We start from the raw sequence: 6,627 nt of genomic DNA on the forward strand, positions 1-6,627 counted from the left end.
ACTTGCTTTGTCGTACCGGGCGTTTCATGAACACTGTACCGGGGTGGGTCAGCCAGTTGGGCACCGTTTGACCGTCAACATAACGTCGTTGGTGAGTAAACATACGTTCGTGAGGAGTGGCATTTGTGGACGTGCAGAGCAAAGAGCGTATGGAATTCAGAGCGTCAGGAAGAGTAACCTCCCATCGCTCGGGGCCCAGTCCTCTCGATTTCAGCGCCAGAGTTACGGCTTTCCAAATTACTCCATTATACCGTTCCACCTGCCCGTTTCCCTGTGGGTTGTAACCCGTCGTTCGACTAGTTGCTATGCCGTGCTCTAATAGGAATTGTTTTAGCCCGGCCGACATGAAACACGGCCCTCTGTCTGAGTGTATGTACGAAGGTCTCCCAAACATAGCGAAGAGGTCAGAGAGACATTTTACGACAGTGCCCGAGGTCATATCCGAGCACGGAAACGCGAAAGGGAACCTTGAATATTCATCAACAACGGTGAATATGTATCTGTTGTCTGTTTCGGTCGGTAGGGGCCCTTTGAAGTCGATGTTTAGTCTCTCGAAGGGGGAAGTAGCCTTGATCAGTCTGCCAGAAGCCGCGCCATAGAATCTGGGTTTTAGTTCAGCACAAACAGGGCATGAAGCATTCATTTGTTTAATATCTTCAACAGAATAGGGAAGATTTTGTCTGCGTATGAAATGTGCCATCCTGGTTACCCCTGGGTGGCACAGAGACACATGGAGGTCTTGCAAAGCCTGACTGATTGTTGCCGAACTGTAGACCCGGGAGAAGGTATCTGCAGCAGGGTTTTCCTTCCCGGGCCGGTAAACAATGTCGTACCTGTAGCAGGCTAGGTCTATCCGCCATCTCATAATTTTTTCATTCTTAATTTTCCCGTTATTTTTCCCATCAAACATGAAAGCCACGGATCGTTGGTCCGTAACGAGCGTGAAGTGGTTTCCCAGTAAATAATGTCTCCATTTACACAGCGCTTCGACGATGGCGTACGCCTCCTTCTCTATTGCCGAGTGTCTCTGCTCGCTTCTAGAGAGAGTTCTCGAGAAGAAAGCGACCGGCCGCCCAGACTGATTAAGTGTTGCAGCTATGGCGTGATTTGAAGCGTCGGTCTCCACCACGAAGGGCACCGAGCTGTCGATCGATAAAACCACGGACTTACTGATATCATCCTTGAGATCGTGGAAAGCTTTTACGACAGCGGCATCTGGTGGAAAGTTTTTGCAATGCACTAGGGGATGTATTTTCTCGGAGTATTGCGAAATCCATCTTGCATAGTAAGCGAACATCCCGATCACCCGGCGCATTGTTTGCAAGTCCTGAGGTGGTGGAAGCTCACGGAGCGGGCGCAATCGCTCAGGATCAGGCTTAATTGTGCCGTCGGCTATGGTGTAGCCGAGAAGGTCAATTGACCTTGCCGAGAATACGCATTTCTCGTAGTTGAGAGTCAGATTATATTTTCCAGCAATGCTCAAGAATCTGTCCAGATTCCTATCATGTTCCCTCTGATCCCTACCGCACACTGTGACATTATCCACGTAAACAAAAGTGTCTTCGAGGTTTTCATCTGAGATGATGTCGTCCATAACCCGTTGGAAGCAAGCTACTCCATTCGTGACACCGAATGGTATCCTTCTGAACTGGTAGAGGCGCCGCCCTGCCTGGAATGCAGTGTACGGTTTGTCTTCCTCTCGGATGGGAATTTGATGATAGGCGCTTCGCAAGTCGATGGTACTGAATACCTTATAATTGGCCACGCGTTCGACCATCTCATCTATGCGCGGCAGGGGGTAGGCGTCGAGTTGGGTGAAGCGATTGACCGTTTGGGAATAATCGACAACCATCCGTTTCTTATGGTTCTGACTGCTGGTTACTAACACCTGTGCGCGCCATGGCGAATCGCTCGGTTCTATAATTCCCTCCTCCAGTAATCGCTTGGTTTCCGAAGTGATGAAATTCATGTCAGCAGTGGTATATCGCCGCGATTTGATCGCTATCGGTTTGCAGACCGGCGACAAGTTAGCGAACAGCTGGGGGGACGTCACCTCCGCGGTGGTCAGCGCATTTAAAATTAGACGAGGCTTGCTTCCTCCAAAGGGTATTTCGACGCTCGTGTGCTGCTTGAGGACATTATGACCCAGAATTACGTCTGCGCACAAATCACGAAGCACCAGCACCTTTATATCCCGATGCGTGTACCCTTTTACGTCCAATTCAACATTGCAGTACCCTCGTACGCGGGATTGTAGTGAGGTGGCGGCCATGCACACCGTATTGTCAGTCGGGTGGATTACCCATTTCCTGCCCTTCACTAGCGAGCTGTTGACGAAACTTTCAGAGCTACCGGTATCAATCAGTGCCTCAGCCATATGCCCGTTAATTCGCACGTTGATGATAGCCTTGGATAGATTCCCCGGGGAGGCTGCAGTCAATTTATTTTGCGAGTAGAGAGCCGCAGAAGTGGGTTTATTCCTCCTTAGAGTAGATTTACATACCCTGGCATAATGCCCTTTCTTGTCGCAATTCATGCATGTGGCATCTCTGGCGGGACATTTTTGACGAGGATGCCTTTTGTACCCACAAAAGAAGCATTTACCGACCGGAGCAGTTGCTGAGGAGTTTGACGAGGTCTGGGTATCCGGCTCCTCGGGTGTTTCTCCATCCCTCATGTCTGGCTGTGTCTGTGCCAGTGGGGTTCCTTGGGTTCCCATCGTAGCAGCGTTCATGAGCAGCATCGGTGTCCCAAATGACTCAGATTGCTGCTGAGCCGTATCCATCGCTCGAGCCTGATCGACTACCTTGTCAAGAGTGGGTTGCGCTTTCTCTAGTAAGCGTTGCCGTATGTGGGCTGATCTGAGTCCTTGGATGAATGCCTCCCGGGTCGCTTCCTTTCGGTGTTCCTCGGCGCTTACCGCCCGGAAGCTGCAGTCTTTTCCCAGCTGATTCAGAGCTTGCAGGAACTGATCGATTGTCTCCCCGGCTGCTTGCTTGCGTGTGTTGAGAAGATGTCGTATGTATACCTCGTTCTTGGGCTTCACGTAGAGCGCCTGCAGCACGTCGATCGCTGCTTCGTAAGTGTCGCACCCCGAGAAGAGCCTGTACACGCCGGGCGAGACATGATTCACGAGAGCGGCAAATTTGTCAGCTCCCTCCGCGATGATGGTCAGATAGTGTGAGAAGGAGCAGAACCAATGTGACCATTTCATTTCTGCGTCAGTCGCGTTCGGGTCTGCGTCGAACCTCTCTGGTTTGTAGATCTTGTCCATCTTTGGTTGAGAGAGCCGAGAAAATCAAATGGAATAAATTGAAATAAGAGCGAGAGATGAACCTTCAGAGTTTAGGCTTTATTCCATTTGATTGGAGCCGCTTCTGTGGGCACACCAGGAAATACAGGTTCAGCTAGGAGTACATAAGCAGAAACGTATACATGTGCAGTTAACCATTGCAGACTAAATCCGCGTAAGCACGGAGTTCGATATAATCTCCATTCTCACCAGTCAATGAGCACCTTCAGTTAACGAGCATCAAGTGGACAGCCGATGTCAATAGCAATGCCCCGGGGACAATCACTCGTGCCGCAGAGAGACCTCCCCTTATACGCGAGACGCACAACATGTGATCCCGCGTCATGTCCCTCGATTCACGTTAATTCACCACAATTAACCTTTAGAATTACCCTTCAGAACCCATTACAATTACTCGTGGGTCCATTGGTCGATTTTGCCTGGTGTTGGCTTAATGGTTAGGGTGGCAGGCTTGGGATCCAAGTGTCCTGAATTGTAATCCTGCTTGGTTGTTGAATTAATACCAGGTGGGGTTGACTCAACCTGTCATATTTCCAAGGTTAGCAAAATGAGTACCATCTTGTTGGGATGATTGAGCCATTTGAGTGTCTTGTGTTGGAGTGATGACCTGTCCAGGATTGTGCCCAATATCCCAGGAGACTGCTTGGGCAGCACTACTGCTCTGCACAGAGTATGGTCCCAATGGATTTGGATTGGATTGGTTTATTGGACCAAGTTTTCCTTGGTGTTCAAGGCCTTGTTGCATACCTGCCTGCTGTACTGCTTGAGCATTGGTTTCTCTTTCACTAATCCCAGATGTGCTTGGGCCAGGGCAGAGATTATACCTTCATTATTATTATTATTGCCATGTGATAACACTATTATTGTTGTTGTTAATATTATTTGTGTAATATATGGTTTGTTAAAATGTTGTCATTATTTTTGTTATTTATTTTGTAAATAGAATGCCATGCCGTGGAAGGACCCATTAAGCTGCCCTATACACCTTAACATGGCGTGCATTTAAAACATGGGAGTAGAGGAAAAATGGGATTTCTAAGGCATCCATGCAAATGAATGGGGAAAAGGGGGAAACTCTCTGATTTAACCCCGACAAAACCCAAAACAGGAGACTGATTCCTCCCCCTCCCATACAAATGAACGGGGAAACCTTTCTGACTCGAGGCTCATAAGGTTAAAATGGGAGACTGATTTTCTCCCCCCCATACAAGCTCATGTTAAATTGAGACCGATTCCACCCCCCCGCCCCCATACAAACTAATGTTAAATTGAGACTGACTTTCTCCCCCTCCCATACAAGCTCATGTTAAATTGAGACTGTCTCAAGACCCCAAAAACCCAAAATAGGAGAATGATTTTCTCCCCCCCCTGCCCCCCACCCCCTCTGACTCTCAGTCCATCAGGTCAAAATAGGATACTGATCTCTGCCCCATTGAGCATATGTTAAATTGAGACTTACTGATTAAAGCACTTCTTTTCACTCAAAGAGTGATCCAATGAATTTTTTTTACATCCTCCAACTTATTTGTAATTAAATTTATATTTTGGTTTTACTCATGTACAATAAATTATATCGAGAGTCTGATACTTTTCACACATCCTGTAAGCTGAGTGCAGCTGAAAACAAGAAGCTTGGAAAATTTTCCAGAATTACTGAGCTGTTTAAAAACAGGAAAGAGAACAATGAGGCAACTCAAAGCAAAGATCCAACTGACTTCCTCCAACATGGTTTATAAGCCAGGCATTTCTCTTCTGTCTGACGGCTTTTTAATTTTTCTCATCTTGTCCCAATGATAAACGACTGAAGCATGAACTATCTTTCATCTGATGAAGAAGAGAATCCATCACAATATTGGTAAGTTTGTGTGTATGTGCATTGTCAAGTACGGCTTTCTCTGAGAATGACGGTGAAGCAACTGATTATTAATTAAATCACTGTACGACCAATAATTATTGTATGTGTTTTTCTCACAGGTTATCTCCAATAAGGGTTTCGTTGATTACGGATGTGGAGAACGAATTATCTGAATTACATGACGAATGGATAAAAATAAACGACTTTATTCAAGAGATTCGAATTTTCAGAAGATAAATGAAAGAATTACTGTAATGTCCTCTCATCTTGAAAGACCCGACTTCAAGGTGAGAAACACACACGTGCATGTGTGTATTTGTATGAGTGTGTGTGTGTATGTGTGTGTTTGTCTCTGTCAATCTCTTTGTCTCTGTCTATCTATATGTCTCTCTGTCCATTTGTCTCTGTCTGTCTATCTGTCTCTGTCTGTCTGCCTCTCTATCCCTCTATTTTGATATCTCCCTTGAGTTTTGACTCATTATTATGAGTTTTTTTTTTCAGTTTAAACACCTGTCTGGATGAACCAAGCACACAAGTTAATCGTCTGCAGGAATCTGACCTGACACTCAAGACATCTGAAGCAGACTGCTTGGAAATATCTATTTTTACAACTGAATGTTCAATATTTTTAATGTTGATAAATTATATTTGCTTTGCTTTTAATTATTTAATTCTTAATTACAAGAAAAGAATAAAGGAGATGTAAAGGAGGGGTGGGGGGGGTAGGTGCACTCCCCCAACGACCCATCACCCCCTCATCCCACCCCTCCCCTCCCCCAACGACCCATCACCCCCTCATCCCACCCCCTCCCCTCCCCGTGTGTGTGTGTAGGGAAGGGTGGGGGTGGGATGAGGGGGGTGGTGGGGCTTGTGTGGGCGGGGCTTGTGTGGGTGGGGTTTGTGTGGGCGGAGCTTCTGTGAGGGTGGGGTTAATGTGGGCAGGGCTTCTGTGAGTGGGGTTTATGTGGGCGGGGCTTCTGTGGGTGGGGCTTCTGTGGGTGGGGTTTTTGTGGGTGGGGTTTATGTTGGTGGGGCTTTTGTGGGTGGGATTTATGTTGGTGGGGTTTTGTTGGTGGGGTTTCTGTGGGTGGGGTTTGTGTGGGTGTAGCTTGTGTGGTGTGGGGTTTGTGTGTGTGGAGCTTGTGTGGGGTGGGATTTATGTGTGGATGGGAGGGGCTTGTGTGGGCGGGGCTTGTGTGGGCGGAGTCAAAAAGTGGCAGAGTCCAAAAATATTTTTCAATTTATCTTTAACCTCCGCCATCTTCGAAGATGGATGGAGGTTACTGTTTTCACCTCTTTCTGTTTGTTTGTTTGTTTGTTTGTGAACAGTATTATGGAAAAACTCTTCGACGGATTTCGACGAAACTTGGTGGGGGGGGGGGAGGTAAGGTATGGTCCAAGGATCATGCCATTAAATTTTGGACTTGGTCCCCCCCCCAAAAAAAATTTATTAGAGAAA

General features: G+C 47.1%; 1 long non-coding RNA gene across 1 annotated transcript; it reads left to right on the top strand.

Moving 5' to 3' along the window:
• Window positions 1-4,859: 4,859 nt before the first annotated feature.
• Window positions 4,860-6,092, top strand: LOC147025795 (uncharacterized). Its single transcript, XR_015057891.1, has 3 exons — window positions 4,860-5,168; window positions 5,288-5,455; window positions 5,670-6,092. It is a non-coding gene; the product is annotated as an uncharacterized LOC147025795 (long non-coding RNA).
• Window positions 6,093-6,627: the final 535 nt, after the last annotated feature.

This window comes from Eptatretus burgeri, chromosome 5, assembly GCF_056783735.1.
Source record: "Eptatretus burgeri isolate ZD-2024b chromosome 5, Ebu_testis_v1, whole genome shotgun sequence".
Lineage (NCBI taxonomy): Eukaryota > Metazoa > Chordata > Myxini > Myxiniformes > Myxinidae > Eptatretus > Eptatretus burgeri.